This window comes from Bos indicus x Bos taurus, chromosome X (genome assembly GCF_003369695.1).
Source record: "Bos indicus x Bos taurus breed Angus x Brahman F1 hybrid chromosome X, Bos_hybrid_MaternalHap_v2.0, whole genome shotgun sequence".
In the NCBI taxonomy this organism is placed as follows: Eukaryota; Metazoa; Chordata; class Mammalia; order Artiodactyla; family Bovidae; genus Bos; species Bos indicus x Bos taurus.
Window position 1 is genome coordinate 29,973,551 of NC_040105.1, and position 24,224 is coordinate 29,997,774.

The following is a 24,224-nucleotide window of genomic DNA, read 5'->3' on the forward strand; positions in this document are numbered from 1 at the left end:
GTAGGTGACCCTAAATTAGCAAACTCCCATCCCATCAACCACAGAAGATTTATCCATTCTAGGAGTAATTTATTTTTTCATCACTGATTCTCTGGGGAGGTTTCAGAGCTTCTTTTCATCATCATTCCTTCTCAGATAACTGGCAAAATAGCCTGAGAAGCCTTTGAAAGTGCTGGATGTTTGATTAAATGTCTAGCTAGAACTTTCATTTCAAGTTAAGGACAGAAGGTGATCATTCCTCTGTGAATAATAATACCAGAAAAGAAAAGAATGTCTTGATATAGTTGTAATAAAAAGAGCCCTTGATATCTTAGTGTAATAAACAGATTTCTTACCCACCTGTTCTGGGAATTGACAGGTGTAGAAATAATAAACTAAAATGTCTCTGTAAATTTCATAAATGTAGTAGATAAAAGAAAAGGCATCTTTTAAAAAATCTTTTTAAAAATTGGAATTTAAAAGTCAGAGAAACAAGCTACTGTGTCTTAAAACTTTTATAAAGCCACATTTTAAACACAGGGGAGTCGGGTTAGGGGCAGAAGGAAGGGGAAAGAGGCAAATGAAAAAACCTACAAGCAAACCAACCAACCTGGGAACTCAGTGTGGCCAGTAGATTTAAAAGATGTCATTACTGAAAAATCCTGATTAGCTAACCCTGTGGATCCAGGACAATAAGAGACGTGGAGCTGACTCAGATGCTCTTAGATCAACAGACTCCCCAGCTGACTCACAGCCCTGTGAGCACAATCACTGTTGATTGTATGCAACAGATTTTGTTTCATCAATTACATGCTAATAACTGACCAATACTATAGCTGTGTCTGTTGGGCTATTTTTTTTATAATGGAAAGCTGACATAAGCAAACGTACAGTGATCCCAGAAACCCTTTGGGTCAAATACAAGAGAATGGAGACCAAAAAAAATTCAAGCTTTCCTCTTTAGAAGCCCAAAGCCAACCGAAAGTAATACTGCAGGGCCTGGAGAGCTTGCTAGGGAATCCGTGCTTTAGAGGTATGGTGGAGGATCCAGGAGGAAAGAGTCAGTGGAAGGAGGACGTTCAGTTACTCTCCCCTCTGATCTTGACTGCTGGGGAAGCAACATCATGTTACCGCAGCCAGCACCAGGCTTTTAGGCTTGTCGCCTCTACTCTCGGATCTTCTCACTGTTTTGTCCATTAGGTGAGTTTGTCTTTATAAACTGTTCATAAATTGCTCTTCTGGTTTTAGGGGGTTTAACTGAAGTTCTCTTTGTTCAAGTTTTCTAGTTAAATCATCATATTCGGTACAAAAGGTCAAAGGGGGTAAACTTTGGTTTTTGCTACTTTTATTGCTTTTTGGTGTCATTCCTTTAACATCCTTTCTCTAAACTGCCAAATTAAAATTTCTGTCTCCTATACTTAAGATATTGAATAAGTGTTTTATTTAATTTCCTTTTAATAGTTGAGTTTGGTGGGAAGTCTGGGCTAGTTTTAGTTCCCAGTGTTCACATAGCATGCAGTCTCTTGGGTATAAAGTAAGTGCATTTGTTTAAGCCACACTTTTTGATTCATCCAAGCCCACTTTCCAGTATGCTTACCTTGTGACTTAATCTCTGCTGATATGTTTGATACTTGTTAATAAGTTAAAAGAAGTTTTTGACGTTTGTGGAGGGTGAAGGGCAGTGTGTGCGTGCTTTCAGGCCTGATTGAATTAAGCGCTCTGTTCTTAATTTACTACTAAATCCTCCTTTGGCTTTTTATTTCATAAAAGCTTTCTTAGAAAATATTGTATGTTCTTGAGGTAGAAAATATAACACATTTCTTCCCATCCCATAGGTTACACATTGACCTAATGTTTTTATGCCTGATTATTACACTTACTATTATTTCTTTTATGGTGTGCAGTATATAGACTGTATTAACAAGGGTTGGTGAGGTTTATCGGGCTTTATCAATGATAGAACAGGCTCCTCTGGAAGGGTATGAAACACTGCCAAGTCCTTTGAGTTTTAGGCTACCGCCAGTAGTACGCTGGTAAATAATGCTGTTGTTAGAATCATTTGGGTTTAGGGCTAAACGGAGTGGGATATCTAACCCCAGTTTGGCTGTTGTGTAATCAGAAATGTTAAGGTTAGTTTTACAACTTATTTTTATTTTATTTATATTTTATATCAGAGAAGGCAATGGCAACCCACTCCAGTACTCTTGCCTAGCAAATCCCATGGACGGAGGAACCTGGTAGGCTGCAGTCCATGGGGTCGCTAGGAGTCGGACAACGACTGAGCGACTTAACTTTCACTTTTCACTTTTCACTTTCATGTGTTGGAGAAGGAAATGGCAACCCACTTCAGTATTCTTGCCTGGAGGATCCCAGGGATGGTGGAGCCTGGTGGGCTGCCGTCTATGGGGTCGCACAGAGTTGGACACGACTGAAGCGACTTAGTATAGCATAGCATATTTTATACATTTTATATTTTATTTTATTATTTATTTTTATTTGGCTTATGGTAGCATAGCTAGGACTTTATTTTGAGGTACTCTTTGACATGCTTTACAGTGGATTTCCATTAATTTGGGTACATTGTCTGACTGTGGTGGCCGGCCTAAATTGACCAACCCTGTTCAGTTCACTTCAGTTCAGTCACTCAGTCGTGTCCGTGTCTGACTCTTTATGACCCCATGAACCGCTGCACGCCAGGCCTCCCTGTCCATCACCAACTCCCAGAGTCCACCCAAACCCGTGTCTATCGAGTCAGTGATACCATCCAACCATCTCATCCCCTGTCATCCCCTTCTCCTCTTGCCCTCAATCTTTCCCAGTATCAGGGTCTTTTCAAATGAGTCAGCTCTTCACATCAGGTGGCCAAAGTATTGGAGCTTCAGCTTCAACATCAGTCCTTCCAATGAACACCCAGGACTGATCTCCTTTAGAATGGACTGGTTGGATCTCCTTGCAGTCCAGGGGACTCTCAAGAGTCTTCTCCAACACCACCGTTCAAAAGCATCAATTCTTTGGTGCTCAGCTTTCTTCACAGTCCAACTCTCACATCCATACATGACCACAGGAAAAACCATAGCCTTGACTAGACGGACCTTTGTTGGCAAAGTAATGTCTCTGCTTTTTAATATGCTGTCTAGGTTGGTCATAACTTTCCTTCCGAGGAGTAAGCGTCTTTTAATTTCATGGCTGCAATCACCATCTGCAGTGATTTTGGAGCTCAAAACAATAAAGTCTGACACTGTTTCCACTGTTTCCCCATCTATTTCCCATGAAGTGATGGGACCAGATGCCATGATCTTCATTTTCTGAATGTTGAGCTTTAAGCCAACTTTTTCACTCTCCTCTTTCACCTTCATCAAGAGGCTTTTTAGTTCCTCTTCACTTTCTGCCATAAGGGTGGTGTTATCTGCATATCTGAGGTTATTGATATTTCTCCCGGCAATCTTGATTCCAGCTTGTACTTCTTCCAGCCCGGCGTTTCTCATGATGTACTCTGTATATAAATTAAATGAGCAGGGTGACAATATGCAACCTTGATGCACTCCTTTTCCTATTTGGAACCAGTCTGTTGTTCCATGTCCAGTTCTAACTGTTGCTTCCTGACCTGCATACAAATTTCTCAAGAAGCAGGTCAGGTGGTCTGGTATTCCCATCTCTTGAAGAATTTTCCACAGTTTATTGTGGTCCACACAGTCAAAGGCTTTGGTATAGTCAATACAGCAGAAATAGATGTTTTTCAGGAACTCTTGCTTTTTTGATGATCCAGCAGATATTGGCAATTTGATCTCTGGTTCCTCTGCCTTTTCTAAAACCAGCTTGAACAACTGGAAGTTCACGGTTCACATATTGCTGAAGCCTGGCTTGGAGAATTTTGAGCATTCCTTTACTAGCGTGTGAGATGAGTGCAAGTGTGCGGTAGTTTGAGCATTCTTTGGCATTGCCTTTCTTTGGGATTGGAATCGCTTCTCGGCCTTTTGGCTAAGATCAAGTGTAGTATCAGAGGCTTTAGTTTACTCAGTAAAGCAGATGTGTTTTGCAATTCTCATGCAATTCTCATGCAATTCTCATGATCCAGTGAACATTGGCAGTTTGATCTCTGGTTCCTCTGGTTTTTCTAAACCCAGCTTGTACATCTGGAAGTTCTCAGTTCATGTAATGTCAAAGGTAGCTCAAAGGATTTTGGGCATTACCTTGAAGAACATGAAATGAGTGCAATTATACAGTAGTTTCAGCATTCTTTGGCATTGCCTTTCTTTGGGGTTGGAATAAAACCTGACCTTTTCCAGTCCTGTGGCCACTGGTGAGTTTTCCAAATTTGCGGGTACATTGAATGTAGCACTTTAACAGCATCATCTTTTAGGATGTGAAACAGTACAGCTGGAATTCCATCACCTCCAGTAGTTTTCTTCATAATAACGATTCTTAGGGCCCACTTGACTTCTCAATCCAGGATGTCTGGGTCTAGGTGAGTGACTATACCATCGTGGTTATCTTGTTCATGAAGACCCTTTTGCATAGTTCTGTGTACTCTTGCCATCTCTTCTTTTTCTCTTTGCTTCTGTTAAGTCTTGTCATTTCTGTCCTTTATTGTGCCCACCTTTGCATGAAATGTTCCATTTGTATCTCCACTTTCCTGGCAGAAATCTATAGCCTTTTCCATTGTATGGTTTTCTTCTTCTTTTTTTTTGGGGGGGAGGGGGCATTGTTCACTTAAGAAGGCCTTCTTATCTCTCCTATGCTTAGGATTTAAGGAATACCAGCTAGAAGTCAGCAAATCAAGCAAAGACTAGGAGAGAGCCAATTCAGAGTAAGGTACAGCTAGGAGACAGACAATCAGAGTAAAGTACCAGCTAGTCCTAAGCCAAATAGAGCAAGGTAGAGACTAGGAGTCAGCCAATCACAGCAAAGTACGTTAGGTCTCTGACAATCAGGGAAAATCACAGGCTGGGAGTCAGCCAATCAGATCAAAGTGAGGACTAGAACTGAGAGACATGGATGGATCCAGAACAGGGAAAAGATTTCCACTCTGCCAATGTGAGAAAAATATGTTGATTATTGACACATTCTGTGAAAGGAGTTATAATTAAAAGCGAAAAATGCTGGAAGAAATTCTCACCTACTGAGGTATGGGGAAATAATTCTGGCCTGCATGTGATTTATCTTGAACTTTAGGCTAACCAATACAGCCTGTTTATGGCCTATTAAGCATATATTGTACATATGCTTTAACCATTAAGAAAAAATACATTCAGAAAATAATACAAAGATGCATTTTGATTGTTATCCTCATTGTCATGTCTAATAATTTTCAAGTGTTTGTCCAGGTACTATGACTAAGTAATATTCCCTTTCTTCTTCTGTACCTGTCCCTATACAAGACTGATAAATATCCAAGAAAAGGGAGGGTTGAAACAGAGCAGAACCCTATGATCCTTGCCCTCCGGCACCCTGCAACATGTCCTCAGCCAGACTTTTGTGTGTAGAAAACTTTAGTCAAAGAATAAGTTTAATCAGAAGAATGAGAACATGTGGAAAACAAGGAAAACATTCAAAAAAGATCAAATAAGAATAATATACCAATCAAGCATAGACAGTGACCTTTAAATCTTTCTCAAAGCCTTGAGATAATACTCTGAGACACTTGAGATAATACTCTGAGCTGTCATATAGATACCAAACACTAGGGTGAAGAAGTTAACTTCATGATGACCATACTATACCCATGACATAAGGTGCCACAATTCTGAGAACTGGCCTCAAAGAAATGGGAACAAATGGACCCTGGAACTGAAGATTAAGGGTACCTAAAACAACCAAGATGACTCAAACCACTGATGACCATTCTAAGATGATTATCAGAGCTGACTATGCTATTTCTGCATATAGCCCCCTCCTTCTGTCTATAAAAGCTCTTTCTTACCTCAAAGGTTGCCAGTGGTGGGGAGTTGACCTTGGGCCTGACATTCCTCATGCCACTCCAGTTGCCAGCATCTAAATTAAGTAATATTTCATTTCCACCATTCTGGCCTGTTTGTTGGCTTTTGAGAAGCAAGCAGTTGGAACCTACACCAGTTCAATTCAGTTCAGTTCAGTCGCTCAGTCGTGTCTGACTCTTTGCAACCCCATGAATCGCAGCACACCAGGCCTCCCTGTCCATCACCAACTCCCAGAGTTAACTCAAACTCATGTCCATCAAGTCAGTGATGCCATCCAGCCATCTCATCCTCTGTCGTCCCCTTCTCCTCCTGCCCCCAATCCCTCCCAGCATCAGGGTCTTTTCCAATGAGTCAACTCTTCGCATGACATGACCAAAGTATTGGAGTTTCAGCTTTAGCATCAGTCCTTCCAATGAACAACCAGGACTGATCTCCTTTAGAATGGACTGGTTGGATTTCCTTGCAGTCCAAGGGACTCTAAAGAGTATTTTCCAGCACCACAGTTCAAAAGCATCAATTCTTCAGCGCTCAGCTTTCTTCACAGTCCAACTCTCACATCCATACATGACCACTGGAAAAATCATAGCCTTGACTACATGGACCTTGGTTGGCAAAGTAATATCTCTGCTTTTTAATATGCTATCTAGTTTGTAAATCCCTTATGATTATACAGTGGAAGTGAGAAATAGATTTAAGGGCCTAGATCTGATAGATAGAGTGCCTGATGAACTATGGAATGAGGTTCGTGACATTGTTCAGGAGACAGGGATCAAGACCATCCCCATGGAAAAGAAATGCAAAAAAGCAAAATGGCTGTCTGGGGAGGCCTTACAAATAGCTTTGAAAAGAAGAGAAGCAAAAAGCAAAGGAGAAAAGGAAAGATATAAACATCTGAATGCAGAGTTCCAAAGAATAGCAAGAAGAGATAAGAAAGCCTTCTTCAGCGATCAATGCAAAGAAACAGAGGAAAACAACACAATGGGAAAGACTAGAGATCTCTTAAAGAAAATCAGAGATATCAAAGGAACATTTCATGCAAAGATGGGCTCAATAAAGGACAGAAATGGGATGGACCTAACAGAAGCAGAAGATATTAAGAAGAGATGGCAAGAATACACAGAAGAACTATACAAAAAAGATCTTCACGACCCAGATAATCATGATGGTGTGATCACTCACCTAGAGCAGGACATCCTGGAATGTGAAGTCAAGTGGGCCTTAGAAAGCATCACTATGAACAAAGCTAGTGGAGGTGATGGAATTCCAGTTGATCTATTCCAAATCCTGAAAGATGATGCTGTGAAAGTGCTGTACTCAATATGCCAGCAAATTTGGAAAACTCAGCAGTGGCCACAGGACTGGAAAAGGTCAGTTTTCATTCCAATCCCAAAGAAAGGCAATGCCAAAGAATGCTCAAACTACCGCACACTTGCACTCATCTCACACGCTAGTAAAGAAATGCTCAAAATTCTCCAAGCCAGGCTTCAGCAATATGTGAACCGTGAACTTCCTGATGTTCAAGCTGGTTTTAGAAAAGGCAGAGGAACCAGAGATCAAATTGCCAACATCTGCTGGATCATGGAAAAAGCAAGAGAGTTCCAGAAAAACATCTATTTCTGCTTTATTGACTATGCCAAAGCCTTTGACTGTGTGGATCACAATAAATTGTGGAAAATTCTTCAAGAGATGGGAATACCAGACCACCTGATCTGCCTCTTGAGAAATTTGTATGCAGGTCAGGAAGCAACAGTTAGAAATGGACATGGAACAACAGACTGGTTCCAAATAGGAAAAAGAGTCCGTCAAGGCTGTATATTGTCACCCTGTTTATTTAACTTATATGCAGAGTACATCATGAGAAACGCTGGACTGGAAGAAGCACAAGCTGGAATCAAGATTGCTGGGAGAAATATCACTAACCTCAGATATGCAGATGACACTACCCTTATGGCAGAAAGTGAAGAGGAACTAAAAAGCCTCTTGATGAAGGTGAAAGTGGAGAGTGAAAAAGTTGGCTTAAAGCTCAACATTCAGAAAACGAAGATCATGGCATCCAGTCCCATCACTTCATGGGAAATAGATGGGGAAACAGTGGAAACAGTGTCAGACTTTATTTTGGGGAGCTCCAAAATCACTACAGATGGTGACTGCAGCCATGAAATTAAAAGACGCTTACTCCTCGGAAGGAAAGTTATGACCAACCTAGATAGCATATTGAAAAGCAGAGACAGTACTTTGCCAACAAAGGTCCGTCTAGTCAAGGCTATGGTTTTTCCTGTGGTCATGTATGGATGTGAGAGTTGGATGGTGAAGAAGGCTGAGTGCCGAAGAATTGATGCTTTTGAACTGTGGTGTTGGAGAAGACTCTTGAGAGTCTCTTGGATTGCAAGGAGATCCAACCAGTCCATTCTGAAAGAGATTAGCCCTGGGATTTCTTTGGAAGGAATGATACTACAGCTGAAATTCCAGTACTTTGGCCACCTCATGTGAAGAGTTGACTCATTGGAAAAGACCCTGATGCTGGGAGGGATTGGGGGCAGGAGGAGAAGGGGACGACAGAGGATGAGATGGCTGGACTGGCATCACTGACTCGATGGATGTGAGTCTCAGTGGACTCTGGGAGTTGGTGATGGACAGGGAGGCCTGGTGTGCTGCGATTCATGGGGTCACAAAGAGTCGGACATGACTGAGCGACTGATCTGATCTGATCTAGTTTGGTCATAACTTTCCTTCCAATGAGTGTCTTTTAATTTGATGGCTGCAATCACCATCTGCAGTGATTTTGGAGCCCCCCAAAATAAAGTCATTCACTGTTTCCACTGTTTCCCCATCTATCTGCCATGAAATGATGGGACCAGATGCCATGATCTTAGTTTTCTGAATGTTGAGATTTTTACATTTCGGTAACTAAAACACAGGCTAGGAGTCAGCCAACCAGAGCAAGGTACAGACTAAGAAGCAGCCGATCACAGCAAAGAAGATGCTAGGAATCAGTAGTGAAAGCAGAGAACAATCTAGGAGTCAGCCAATGAGGGGAAAGTAGGGGGCTGGAGTCAGCCAATCAGGGCATAGTATAGGCTTGAATCAGCCAATTACAGTAAGGTACAGTCTGTTGTCGCTGCTGCTGCTAAGTCGCTTCAGTTGTGTCCAACTCTGTGCAACCCCAGAGATGGCAGCCCACCAGGCTCCCCCGCCCCTGGGATTCTCCAGGCAAGAACACTGGAGTGGGTTGCCATTTCCTTCTCCAATGCATGAAGGTGAAAAGAGAAAGTGAAGTCGCTCAGTCGTGCCCGACTCTTAGCGACCCCATGGACTGCAGCCTATCAGGCTCCTCTGTCTGTGGGATTTTCCAGGCAAGAGTACTGGAGTGGGGTGCCACTGCCTAAGGTACAGTCTGCTGCTGCTGCTAAGTTGCTTCAGTTGTGTCCGACTCTGTGCGACCACATAGACAGCAGCCCACCAGGCTCCCCCATCCCTGGGATTCTCCAGGCAAGAACACTGGAGTGGGTTGCCATTTCTTTCTCCAGTGCATGAAGGTGAAAAGAGAAAGTGAAGTCACTCTGTCGTGTCTGACTCTTAGCGACCACATGGACTGCAGCCTACCAGGCTCGTCCATCGACTGCAATTTCCAGGCAGGAGTACTGGAGTGGGGTGCCTTTGCCTTCTCCCAAGGTACAGTCTAGGAGTGAGCAAATCAGACCAATGCACAAGCTAGAGTCAGAAAATCAGAGCAGAGTGCAGGCAAGGAGTTAGCCAATCAGAGCAATGTACAGGCTAGGAGTTAGCCAATCAGAACAAAGTATAGGCCTGGAGTCAGCCAATCACAGCAACGTATAGGCCAAGAGCCAGCCAGTCAGAGCAAAGTAGGTGTTAGGAATCAGTCAGTCAGGGAAAAATACAGGCCAGGAGCCAGCCAATCAGAGCAAACTACTGGAAAGGAGTTAGACCATCACAGTAAAGTACAGGAACAGCAAATCCTACCAATATAAAGGCTAGACTTAATCAGTTCAGCCCCCCAACAAGCTTTGAGTCAGCCAATCAGAGAAAACTGGGCTAGGAGTCAGCCAATCAAGACAAAGTAAAGGCTAGAATGAGCCAATCAGAGTAAGGTACAGTCTAGGAGTCAGCCAATCAGAACAGCATACAGGCAGCTGCTGCTGCTGCTGCTAAGTCGCTCCAGTCGTGTCCGACTCTGTGCGATCCCATAGACGGCAGCCCACTAGGCTCCCCTGTCCCTAGAATTCTCCAGGCAAGAACACTGGAGTGGGTTGCCATTTCCTTCTCCAATGAATGAAAGTGAAAAGTGAAAGTGAAGACACTCACTCTTATCCGAATCTTAGCGACCCCATGGACTGCAGCCTACCAGGCTCCTCCATCCAGGGGATTTTCCAGACAAGAGTACTGGAGTGAGGTATCATTGCCTTCTCCGAGGTACAGTCTAGGAGTCAGCAAATAGACCAAAGCAAAGGATGGAGTCAGAAAATCAGAGCAGAATACCAGTTTCAAGTCAGCCAATCAGTGCAAAGTACAGACTTGGAGTATGCCAATCAAAGCAATGTACATGCTAGGAGTTAGCCAATCAGAGCAAATACAATTCAGGAGTCAGCCAGTCAGAAAAAATTAACAGATAAGAGTTAGCCAATCAGAGCAAAGTACATGCTAGAAATCAGCCAATCAGAGAAATGCACAGGCTAAAATTAGCCAATCAGGACAAAATAAAGGCAAGAAGTAAGCCAATCATGGAAGAAAAAGGCCAGGAGTCAGCCAGTCAGACCAAGGGACAGGCCGGAGGTCAGCCAATGAGAACAAAGAACCAGGTAGGAGTCAGCCAGTCAAAGAAAAGTACTGGTTATAAGCCAGCAAACCAGACCAATATGAAGCCTGACTTAACCAATCAGGATAGCATGCAAGCTTTGAATCAGCCAATCACTGCAAAGTGCAGGTTAGGAGCCAGCCAACCAGAGCAATGTACAGGCAAGGAGTTAGCCAATCGAGCAAAGTAGGAGCTATGAGTCAGCCAATCTGGGCAAAGTACAGGCTCGAGACAGCCAATCAGAGCAAGGTTTGGACTGCTGCTGCTGCTGCTAAGTCGCTTCAGTCGTGTCCGACTCTGTGCGATCCCATAGACGGCAGCCCACTAGGCTCCCCTGTCCCTAGAATTCTCCAGGCAAGAACCCTGGAGTGGGTTGCCATTTCCTTCTCCAATGCATGAAAGTGAAAAGTGAAAGTGAAGTCACTCAGTCGTGTCCGACCCTCAGCGACCCCATGGACTGCAGCCTACCAGGCTCCTCATCCATGGGATTTTCCAGGCAAGAGTACTGGCGTGGGGTGCCATTGCCTTCTCCAGGTTTGGACTAGGAGTCAGTAACTCTAACCACTGTAGAGGCTGAAGTCAGACATTCAGAGCAGAGAGCAATTTCAAGTCAGCCAATCAGTGCAAGGCAAGGCCAGGACTCAGCCAATCAGAGAAAACTACCAGATAGGACTTAGCCACTCAGCGCAAAGTACAGGATAGGAGTCAGAAAATCAGAGCAATACACAGGCTAAGGATCAGCCAATCAGAGCAATATACAAGTTAGGAGTCAGAGTCTCAGTGAATTCCGGGAGTTGGTGATGGACAGGGAGGCCTGGCGTGCTGCGATTCATGGGGTCGCAGAGAGTCGGACACGACTGAGTGACTGATCTGATCTGAATAAGGGCAAACTAGAGCCTACAGTCGGCCAATCAGAACAAGGTACTGGCTAGGAGCTAGCCAATCAGAGCAATGTACATGCCAGTAGCCAGCCAATCAGGGAAAAAGACAGGCTAGAGTTCAGCCAATCAGAGAAATAGTCAGGTTAAGACTCAGCCAATCATGGCAAAGTATAGACTCCGGCTAGGCCAATCAGACCCAAGCACAGGTTAGGAGTTACCCAATCAAAGCAAAGCACAGGCTAGAGTTTAGCCAATCAGAGAAATGTACAGGCTAGTACTCAGCCAATCAGGGCAAAGTACAGGCTCGGACTCAGCCAATAAGAGTAAAGAACAGTTTAGGAGTCAGCCAGTCAGGGCAAAAGACAGGCTAGAGTTCAGGTTAGGACTCAGCCAGTCATGGCAAAGTACAGGCTCCGGCTAGGCCAATCAGAGCCAAGGACCGGTTAGGATTCAGCCAATCAATGCAAAGTGTTGGCTAGACGTCAGCCATTCAGAACAATGTAGTGGCTAGGAGTCAGCCAATCAGAACAAAGTACAGGCTTGAGTTTAGCCAATCAGAAATGTACAGGCTAGGACTCAGCCAATCAGGGCAAAGTACAGGCTCGGACTCAGCCAATAAGAGTAAAGAACAGGTTAGGAGTCAGCCAGTCAGAGCAAACTGACTGGCTCTGACTGGCAGTTTGCTCTGATGGCTGACTCCTAACCTGTTTTTTACTCTAATTGGCTGAGTCCGAGCCTGTCAGAGCAAACGGAGAAGGCAATGGCACCCCACTCCAGTACTCTTGCCTGGAAAATCCCAGGGATGGAGCCTGGTAGGCTGCAGTCCATGGGGTCGCTAAGAGTCGGACAGGTCTGAGCGACTTCACTTTCACTTTTCACTTTGATGCACTGGAGAAGGAAATGGCAACCCACTCATATTCTTGCCTGGAGAATCCCAGGGATAACAGAGCCTGGTGGGCTGCCGTCTCTAGGGTCAAACAGAGTCGGACACAACTGAAGAGACTTAGCAGCAGCAGCAGTCAGAACAAAAGACTGGCTAGAGTTCAGCCAATTAGAGAAATGTTCAGGTTAGGACTCAGCCAGTCATGGCAAAGTACAGGTTTGAACTCAGCCAATCAGAGCTAAGGACAAGTTAGGAGTCAGCCAATCAGAGAAATGTATAGGCTAGAGTTCAGCCATTCAGTATAAGGAAGTGGCTAGGAGACAGCCAATCAGAGCAAACTACCTGATGGGAGTTAGCCAATCAGAGAAAAATACAGAATAGGACTCAGCCACTAAGGGCAAAGCAAAGGCTTGAACTCAGCCAATCAGAGCAAGGAGCAGGCTAGGAGTCAGCCAATCACAGCAAAGTACAAGTTAGAGTGTAGCCAATCAGAGAAATAAATGTACAGGCTATGACTCAGCCAATTAGGGCAAAGTACAGGCTTGGACTCAGCCAATAAGAGAAAAGAGCAGGTTAGGAGTCAGCCAGTCAGAGCAAAGTATAGCCTAGAGTTTAGCCAATCAGAACAAGGTATTGGTTAGAAGTCAGCCAATCAGAGCAATGTACAGGCCAGTAGTCAGACAATCAAACTACCTGATGGGAGTTAGCCAATCAGAGAAAAATACAAGATAGGAGTCAGCCAATCAGGGGAAAATGTATGCTAGAGTTCAGCCAATCAGAGAAATGTACAGGCTAGGACTCAGCGGCTCAGTGCAAAGTGAAGACTCGGACTCAGCCAATCAGAGCAAAGAATAGGATAGAGTTCAGCCAATCGGTCATCTGCTGCTGCTGCTGCTGCCAAGTCACTTCAGTCATGTCCGACTCTGTGCGACCTCAGAGATGGCAGCCCACCAGGCTCCCCTGTCTCTGGGATTCTCCAGGCAAGAACACTGGAGTCGGTTGCCATTTCCTTCTCCAATGCATGAAAGTGGAAAGTGAAAGTGAAGTCGCTCAGTCGTGTCTGACTCCTAGCAACCCCATGGATTGCAGCCTACCAGGCTCCTCCATCTCTGGGATTCTCCAGGCAAGAACACTGGAGTGGGGTGCCATTTCTTTCTAGTGCTAGCAACCATTAAATGTTCTAACTATATGATCTCATTTAATTTCCACAGTAAATCTGTGACAGGGATTCTGTAATTAATCCCTCCTGGTGGCTCAGATGGTAAAGCATCTGCCTGCAATGCGGGAGACCTGGGTTTGATTCCTGGGTCAGGAAGGTCCCCTGGAGATGGAAATGGAAACCCACTCCAGTATTCTTGCCTGGATAATCCCATGGTTGGAGGAGCCTGGCAGGCTACAGTCCCTGGGGTGGCAAAGAGTCGGACAGGACTGAGTGACTAATATTTTCACTTTCAGTCGGGGGAAATTACAAGCAAAGAGTCAGCCAGTGAGAGCAATGCACAGGCTAGCAGTCAGCCAATTAGAGCAAAGTACAAGTATGAAGTCAGCCAATCAGAGCAAAATACAGGCTAGCAGTTAACCAATGAGAGCAAAGTACAGGCTAGGCATCAGTCAAAAAGAGCTATGTGCAGGCTAGCAGTCAGCCAATCAGGGCAAAGTACAGACTAGAATTAGCCAATCCGCGTTAGGTACAGGCTATGAGACAGCCAATAAGAGCAATGTACAGACTAGAGGTCTGCCAACTAGAGAAATTTATAGGCTAGGAGTCAGACCATCAGGACATAGTACAGGCAATCAGAGTCAGTCAATCAGAGCAAAGTGATATGGAGAGGAACTCTGAGGTCCTTACCTCCACACACCATGTCCTCTGCCTGCCCTTGGTCTGTGGAAAACTTTAGACAAAGAATAAGCTTAATCAGAAAAATGAGAACATGTGAAAACCAAGGAAAGCAGTCAAAGGAGACCAGATAACAATAATGTATTGATTAAGCATAGTCAAGGACCTTTAAATCTTTCTCGAGGGCTATAGACAATATTCTGAGCCACATCCTGTAAGCTGTCATATAGATACTAACACACTAGGGTGAAGAAGTTAACTTCATGATGACCAGACTGTTCTCATGACATAAGCCGCCACTATTCTGAGAACTGGCTTCAAAGAAATGGGAACAAATGGACCCTGGAACTGAAGATTAACTGCACTTAAGACAACCAAGATGATTCAACGTTGACTGTGCCTTTTCTGCATATAGTCCCCTCCTTCTATCTAAAAAAGTTCTTGCTTCAGTGGTTGCCAGTGGTGGGGGTGGTGGGGGTGGTCCATCTTTGGACAGACATCCGCCCTCCTACCACTCAGTTGCAGACCTCTGAAATAAAGTAAACTTTTCTTTACAACAACCTGGCCAGTTTACTGGCTTTTGAGAGGAGAGCAGCCGGACCCCACACACCTTTTGGTAACAGATTTTGGTGCCCATCTTGGGGCTGCCTACTGCTGGCTCTTGAGCTTTCATGGCACCTGGTTCTCCTGGGTTTTCCAGGGGAGACCTGTGGCCATGACAACGTATGAGCCTGCTGCTTGTGGCTAGCTAGCCCAGAGTAGGGGATTTCAGGGACGTTCCTAACAGCTGCCAAAACCATCTGTTTTGAGAATCCTCTCTGTTTCTCCCTTGCTTGGCGCTGGCTGCCAACTTATTCTTTTCCTTGGTGGAATGGAAACTTAGACTTGAGATGAGCTGACGAGCTCCAAATCTTGGTTAGTCCACCAGTGTGCACATGGGCGATCTTCTCATTTGTGAGGACGGGGGAGCCTGGTGGGCTGCCGTCTCTGGGGTCACACAGAGTCGGACACGACTGAAGCAGCTTAGCAGCAGCAGCAGCAGCAGCAGCAGTGCTGTTTAGACATTCGTGCCAATTGGTTCTGATGTTGAGAACTGTTTGGGGCTTGAGGTGCTATTTCAGCATTTTGCAAGTTGGTTCTAATGTGTGTCTGATGTTGATTGTTTGTGAACAGTGCTATTGGTGCATTGATAATTGGTTCTGACATCTGTCTACCATTGAGGACCGTTGGTGACCACCATGACACTCACGTTGGTGAGTGTCATTTGGACATTTTGCCAATTGGTTCTGACGTTGGCTACCACTGGGAATGCTTCATGTTGGGGAGGTGTTTGTCTGGGAATCTGTACCAGTCTCCCTCGGAGAGGGTTTGTGACTGACCTGTTGTTTGGTGCGTGTGTGTGTATTCCATTTGTGTCAGTGGCATTTTGTTGCCTTATGCAAAATGGGAAATTCAGGTTCAATTCATTAAGAAAAATTTTAGCCATGGAATCATGACTAACAAAAAAGAAACTTTTTTTTGGACAAAATATAGCAAAGTATTCTTTAGATTCCTAAGAAAATTGGTTAAGATGAAACTCTTGCAATTCTAAAAACCGTTTCTCTTTGTATGTGCAGTTAGAGAAGGCTAGCTTGATAATGGCAACCCCCTCCAGTGTTCTTGCCTGGAGAATCCCAGGCACGGGGGAGCCTGGTGGGCTGCCATCTATGGGGTCGCACAGAGTCAGACACGACTGAAGTGACTTAGCAGTAGCAGCAGCTTGATAAAACAATTTTTTCAGACCACGCTAAAACAAAAATATGTGTAGAAGAAAGTTGGAAGTTGACTCTCATCATGTCCTTGAATTACAAACATGTCTACTTTGCCTGAGCCTTCATCTTTGTATTAATAAGTAAAACTTCAAGTCAAGGGGAAAAAGAGAAGGCTTAAAATTGCATGTGTAAAATTGACTATTCTGTTATTCATAAATGGATACATTTAACTGCAATGTCTAATTGATGAAATGTAAAACAATGAAACCATGAGATATCCATTTGTCTGGAGGTCTGCGTGTCTCAATATGGGCTTTTGACTTTGGATAATATTGTTGAGGTTAACTTTTAAAGGAGTTCTATTGAATTGGCCTTAAAAAATATAAGCACTTATAAATAAAACAAATCTAAATATATCTACTTTTGTCTTCTTGTAAGAATAAGAAGGAAACTAAAGATGTTTGGGTTTTTAAACATGCATGTTGTATTATTAAAGAAAAATTATGGTGTGATAAAATAAATGTTTTTAAAGTTTATGGAATATATTTTTATTTGCCAATCCGAAAATGTTGCTATAACATTTTAGTCACTTGTATCTTGGATTTGTTATGCTTTCCAGGGTTAAAACTTGTGATGTGAAAAGTGATAAGGAAACCATTGCAGTGTGTAAAGCAAGTAGGATATGTGTTGTCAGCGAAGAGAAGGTATAAAGAATGGAAATATTTTTGTTGAGAAAGAATGATGATAACACTTCTGTCCTACAGGTCTTTGTTTCTGTATAGGGAAATGCAGGACAAATTTGTGGGGATTTAGGAGATGATAAAAAAAAAAAAAGGTTTCTGAAAAAGGAACTTTGAAAAACGAATTTTGTACCTTGGCAGGATTAAGATTACACTAAATTTAATTAGGTCAATGAATTTTATTGATAGTAAACTGATTCTCAATCTAATTTTTTTTTCCTTCTATCTATGAAGAGAGCAAAGTTCTAGTGGAATATTGATCTGAATTTGGTAACAGACTTCTAAAGGAAAGTAATTGTCTTGTTTCTAATCATATTTTGACCCCAGTGTTCAGGATGGAAATATTGTCCAATAACGTGGTCACAGAGTATAACTACTTGTGATATGTAGCACTGCTGGCTTTAAGTTTATGACTTAAAGCACATGTACAATATCTGTATGACAATTGGATACAAATGATAAAATGTATGGCCTAGAAAGCATTTCCCTGTGAACATATCTCTGAGCCTGTTCATGATAATCTGATTAGTTTTCCCCCAACATGAACAACTAGGCAAATATATAAACAAAAACAAAGCCAAGCACCCAGAGAAACGGATGGACCCAGAGCAGGGAAAAGAACCACTCTGCCAACGTCAGATAAATAATTGATGATTAATGTTTTCTTTGAAAGGAGTTACAATTAAAAGAGGCAAATGATGGAAGAAATTTTCACATACTGAGGTATGGGGAAATAATGCTGGCCTACACATGATTTATCTTGAATTTTAGGCTAACAAGCACAGCCTGTTTGTGGTCTATTAAACATACACTGTACATCTGCTTTAACCATTAAGGAAAAAACAAAGATCCATTTTGATTATTATTCTCATTGAAATGTCTATTAATTTTCAAATGCTTGTCCAGGTACTATGACAAAGTAATATTCCTTTTTTCCTTCTGTACCTGTCCCTATTCATGATTGCAGAGTAATCAAGAAAAGGGAGGTTTGAAACAGAGCAGAACCCTATGATCCTTGCCTTCCAGCACCCACCATGTCCTCAGTCAGCCTTTTGTGTGTGGAAAACTTTAGTCAAAGAATAAGTTTAATCAGAAACATCAGAAAATGTGAAAACAAAGGAAAACAGTAAAGGAAACCAAATAATAATAATGTACTCATTAAGCATAGTCAAGGACCTTTAGTCCTACAGATAATATTCTGAGGTACATCCTGTGACGAGTACAGATATCAAAAACTAGGGTGAAAAAGTTAGCTTCATGATGACCAGGCTGTACCCAATGACATATGCTGCCACAATTGCAAGAACTTACCTCAAATACATGGGAACAAACGGACCTTAGAACTTAAGATTAAGGGTACCTAAAACAACCAATATGACTCTGATCAGATCACCGATGAGCAATCAGAAGATGAATGTCAGAGCTGAATATGCTGTTTCTGCTCGTAGCCTACTGCTGTCCATGAAAGCTCTTACCACAATAGTTGCCAGTGGTGGGGAGTTGGCCTTAGGCCAGACATTCATCTTGCCACCATGGCTGCCAGCATCTGAAATTGAGCAATCTTTCCTACCCACTAACCTTGCTTGTTTTTTGGCTTTTGAGAAGCAAGCAGCAGGAAGCCACATATATTTTGGTAACTAAAGCACAGGTTAGGAGTCAACCAATCAGAGCAAAGAACAGGCTAAGAAGCAGGCAAACAGTGCAATGAGGTGCTAGGAGTCAGCCAGTCAGAGCAAACTATGGGCTATCAGTCAGCCAATCAGATCAATTACAGGCCAGGAGTCAGTCAATCAGAGCAAGTAGGGGATAGGAGTCAGCCAATCAGGGTAAAGTAAAAGTTCAAATCAGCCAGTCACAGTAAAGGTACAGTCTAGAAGCCAGCGAATCAGAAAAATGCACAGGCTAGAGTCAGAGACTCAAAGCAGAATACCGGCTTCAAGTCAGCCAATCAGTGGAAGATAGAGACATGGAGTCTGCCAGTGAGAGTAATATACATGCTAGGAGACAGCCAATCAGAGCAAACTACAGGCCAGGAGTCAGCAAATAAGAGTAAGTAGAGGGTATAGGAGTCAGCCAACCAACGAAAAGTACCAGCTCAAGGAAACCAATCACGGTAGGTACAGTCTGCCACTGCTGCTTAGTCACTTTAGTCGTGTCTGACTCTGTGCGACCCCATAGAGAGCAGCCCACCAGGCTCCCCCGTGCCTGGGATTCTCCAGGCAAGAACACTGGAGTGGGTTGCCATTTCCTTCTCCAATGAATGAAAGTGAAAAGTGAAAGTGAAGACGCTCAGTCGAATCCGAATCTTAGCGACCCCATGGACTGCAGCCTACCAGGCTCCTCCATCCATGGGATTTTCCAGGCAAGAGTACTGGAGTGGGGTGTCATTGCCTTCTCCGAGGTACAGTCTAGGAGTCAGCAAATAGACCAAAGCAAAGGATGGAGTCAGAAAATCAGAGCAGAATACCAGTTTCAAGTCAGCCAATCAGTGCAAAGTACAGACTTGGAATATGCCAATCAGAGCAACATACATGCTAGGAGTTAGCTAATCAGAGCAAATACAATTCAGGAGTCAGCCAATCAGGGGAAATTAACATATAGGAGTTTGCCAATCAGAGCAAAGTACATGCTAGAAATCAGCCAATCAGAAAAATGCAAGGCTAAAATCAGCCAATCAGGACAAAATAAAGGCAAGGAGTCAGCCAACCATGGAGGAAAAAGGCCAGGGGTCAGCCAATCAGAGCAAAGGACAGGCCAGGAGTCAGCCAATCAGAACAAACAACCGGGTAGAATTCAGCCAGTCAGAGAAAAGTACTGGTTATAAGCCAGCAAACCAGACCAATATAAAGCCTGACTTAACCAATCAGGACAGCATATAAGCTTTGAGCCAGCCAATAAGTGCAAAGTGCAGGCTAGGAGCCAGCCAACCAGAGCAATGTACAGGCAAGGAGTTAGCCAATTGAGCAAAGTAGGGGCTATGAGTCAGCCAATCAGGGCAAAGTACAGGCTCGAGCCAGCCTATCAGAGCAAGGTTTGGACTAGGAGTCAGTAACTCAGACCAATGTAGAGGCTCAAGTCAGACATTCAGAGCAGAGAGCAATTTCAAGTCAGCCAATCAGTGCAAGGCAAGGCCAGGACTCAGCCAATCAGAGAAAACGACCAGATAGGACTTAGCCACTCAGCGCAGAGTACAGGATAGGAGTCAGAAAATCAGAGCAATGCACAGGCTAAGGATCAGCCAATCAGAGCAATATACAAGTTAGGAGGCAGGTAATAAGGGCAAACTAGAGCCTACAGTCAGCCAATCAGAACAAGCTGGCTAGGAGCCAGCCAATCAGAGCAATATACACGCCAGTAAGCCAGCCAATCAGGGAAAAAGGCTAGAGTTCAGCCAATCATAGAAATATTCAGGTTAGGACTCCTGGAATCAAGATTGCTGGGAGAAATATCAATAACCTCAGATATGCAGATGACACCACCCTTATGGCAGAAAGTGAAGAGGAACTAAAAAGCCTCTTGATGAAAGTGAAAGTGGAGAGTGAAAAAGTTGGCTTAAAGCTCAACATTCAGAAAACGAAGCTCATGGCATCCAGTCCCATCACTTCATGGGAAATAGATAGGGTAACAGTGGAAACAGTGTCAGACTTCATTTTTGGGGGCTCCAAAATCACTGTAGATGGTGACTGCAGCCATGAAATTAAAAGACGCTTACTCCTTGGAAGGAAAGTTATGGCCAACCTAGATAGCATATTCAAAAGCAGAGACATTACTTTGCCAACAAAGGTTCGTCTAGTCAAGGCTATGGCTTTTCCTGTGGTCATGTATGGATGTGAGAGTTGGACTGTGAAGAAGGCTGAGCGCCGAAGAATTGATGCTTTTGAACTGTGGTGTTGGAGAAGACTCTTGAGAGTCCCCTGGACTGCCAGGAGATCCAACCAGTCCATTCTGAAGGAGATCAGCCCTGCGATTTCTTTGGAGGGAATGATGCTGAAGCTGAAAGTCCAGTACTTTGGCCACCTCATGGGAAGAGTTGACTCATTGGAAAAGACTCTGATGCTGGGAGGGATTGGGGGCAGGAGGAGAAGGGGACGACAGAGGATGAGATGGCTGGATGGCATCACTGACTCGATGGACGTGAGTCTGAGTGAACTCCGGGAGTTGGTGATGGACTGGGAGGCCTGGTGTGCTGCAATTCATGGCGTCGCGAAGAGTCGGACACAACTGAGCGACTGAACTGAACTGAACTCAATCATGGCAAAGTACAGACTCTGGCTAGGCCAATCAGAGCCAAGAACAGGTTAGGAGTCAGCCAATCAAAGCAAAGTGTTGGTTAGACCAGTCAATCAGAACAATGTAGTGGCTAGGAGTCAGCCAATCAAAGCAAAGTACAGGCTAGAGTTTAGCCAATCAGAGAAATGTACAGGCTAGAACTCAGCCAATCAAGTCAAAGTACAGGCTCGCACTCAGCCAATAAGAGCAAAGAACAGATTTAGGAGTCAGCCAGTCAGGCAAAAGACTGGCTAGAGTTCAGCCAGTTAGAGAAATGTTCAGGTTAGGACTCAGCCAGTCATGGCAAAGTACAGGTTTGAACTCAGCCAATCAGTATAAGGAACTGGCTAGGAGACAGCCAATCAGAGCAAACTACCTGATGGGAGTTAGCCAATCAGAGTAAAATACAGGACAGGACTCAGGCACTAAGGGCAAAGTAAAGGCTTGAACTCAGCCAATCAGAGCAAGGAACAGGCTAGGAGTCAGCCAATCACAGCAAAGTACAGGTTAGAGTTTAGCCAATCAGATAAATAAATGTACAGGCTATGTCTCAGCCAATTAGGGCAAAGTATAGGCTTGGACTCAGCCAATAAGAGAAAAGAACAGGTTAGGAGTCAGCCAGTTAGAGCAAAGTATAGTCTAGAGTTTAGCCAATCAGAACAAGGTATTGGCTAGAAGTCAGCCAATCAGAGCAATGTACAGGCCAGTAGTCAGACAATCAGAGCAAACTACCTGATGGGAGTTAGCCAATCAGAGAAAAATACAAGATAGGAGTCAGCCAATCAGGGGAAAATGTTTGCTAGAGTTCAGCCAATCAGAGAAATGTACAGGCTAGGACTCAGCTGCTCAGCGCAAAGTAAAGACTCGGACTCAGCCAATCAGAGCAAAGAATATGATAGAGTTCAGCCAATCAGGCTGCTGCTGCTGCTGCTGCTGCTAAGTCACTTCAGTCGTGTCTTACTTTGTGCGACCCCATAGACTGCAGCCCACCAGGCTCCCCTGTCCCTGGGATTCTCCAGGCAAGAACACTGGAGTAGGTTGCCACTTCCTTCTCCAATGCATGAAAGTAAAAGTGAAAGTGAAGTCGCTCAGTCGTGTCCAACTCTTAGCGACCCCATGGACTGCAGCCTACCAGGCTCCTCCGTCCATGGGATTTTCCAGGCAAGAGTACTGGAGTGGGGTGCCATTGCCTTCTCCGAGGAGTCATCTAGTCAGACCATAATACAATAAGATAGTAAATAAAATCAATGTAAAGACTAGGCTTAGCTACTACCGTCAGCATGTAAGCTTTGAGTCAGCCAATCAGTGCAAAGTACAGGCCAGAAGTCATCCAATCAGAGCAAACTACTGGATAGGAGTTAGCCAATCAGAGCAAAATACAGGCTAGGAGTCAGCCAATTAGGACAAATAACAGGCTTGAAGTCAGCCCAACAGTTAAATATACATGCTCAGATTCGTCCATTCAGGGTAAAGATCAGGCTCAGAGTCAGCCAGTCAGGGCCAAGACCTGGCTAGGAGTCAGTCAATCAGAACAAAGTACTGGCCAGAATTCAGCCAATCAGGGTAGGCTAATTTTCACCAATCAGAACAAGGTGTAGGCTAAGAGTCAGCCAATCAGAACAAAGAACACTTGAGTTACCCAATTTGAGCAACGTAAAGGCCAGGAGTCAGGCAATCTCAGCACACTATGGGCTCGGATTCAGCCAATTATAGCAGTGAACAGACTGTGTAGTATCCAATCAGACCATAGAACTAGGACTCTGATAATCAGAGCAATACAGGGCAGGAGTCAGCCAATCAGAGAAAGAAGGGGATAGGAGGCAGCCAATCAGGGCAATGTACAGGCTCGAGTCAGCCAATCATAGTAAGGCACAGTCTAGGAGTAAGCAAATCAGAACAATGCACCATCCAGAGTCAGACAATCAGAGCAGTGTGCAATTTCAAGTCAGCCAATCAGTGCAGGGAAATGCTAAGAGTCTTTAATAGAGCAATATACATGATAGGAGTTAGCCACTCTGAGCAATGCACAGGTTAGGAGTCAGCCAATCAGAGCAATATACAAATTAGGAGTCAGTTGATAAGGGCAAATTACAGGCTACTGTCAGCCAATCAGAGTAAGATACTGGCTAGTGGTCAGCCAGTCAGCTCAGAGTACAGGTTAGAGGTCCGCCAATCAGAGTAATTTATAGTCTTTGAGTCAGGCAATCAGGGCAAAGTACAAGCTACAATCAGCCAATCGTAGTAATGTACAGTCTAGGTGTCAGCCAGTCAACAAGAGGTGCAGCCTAAGAGTCAACCAATCAGAACAAAGTACTGGCCAGGATTCAGGCAGTAACAGCAAAGTATGAGCTAGTATTCAGCCAATCATACATATGGACGGTCTAAGAAGTAGTCAGTCAGAACAAAGTACAGGCCAGGACTCAGCCAATCAGAGCAAAGCATGGGCTAGGATTCCACCAATCAGGACAAAGTAAAGGCCTGAGGTCAGGCAATCAGAGCAAGGTTCAGGCTAGGAGTCAGCCAATCAGAGCAATGTGTCAGAGCAATGTACAGGCTTGAGGTAAGCCAAATGGGTCAGGTTAGAAGTCCGCCAATCAGAACAAACTGAGGTAGATGTCAGCCAGTCAGAGCAAAGTACCTGCTATATGACAACAAATCAGATCAATGTAAAGGCTAGACTTAGCCAATAACATCAGCATGCAAGCTTGCCATGCCCTCCTCCAGGGGGTCTTCCCAACCCAGGTCTCCTGCATTGCAGGCAAATTCTTTACCATCTGGGCCACCAGGGAAGCCCAAGAATACTGGAGTGGATAGCCTATCCCTTCTCCAGGGGATCTTTCTGACCCAGGAATCGAACCAGGGTCTCCTGCATTGCAGGCGGATTCTATGAGGTGAGCTATGAGGAAAGGCTAGGTACACCCCTGCAAATTACTTGTCCTGTGTTAAAATTACACTTTCCTCTTTCAGTCTTGAAAGAAAAAATTCTAGTCCTTAAACAGGCATTTAAGGATCTCAGTTTCATCATTTTAGCCTTATCTCCTTAACATCTCCAGCCCTATCTATCCACTGTCTCCAAAACACATCACGGTCTTTTCCACTCCTGCTTTAATACTCATGCCGTTCTTCCACTTCATG

General features: G+C 44.0%; 1 pseudogene; it reads left to right on the forward strand.

Moving 5' to 3' along the window:
* The first annotated feature begins 3,937 nt into the window (after positions 1 to 3,937).
* On the forward strand, positions 3,938 to 4,086 carry LOC113888310 (annotated as a pseudogene).
* The last annotated feature ends 20,138 nt before the right edge of the window (positions 4,087 to 24,224 follow it).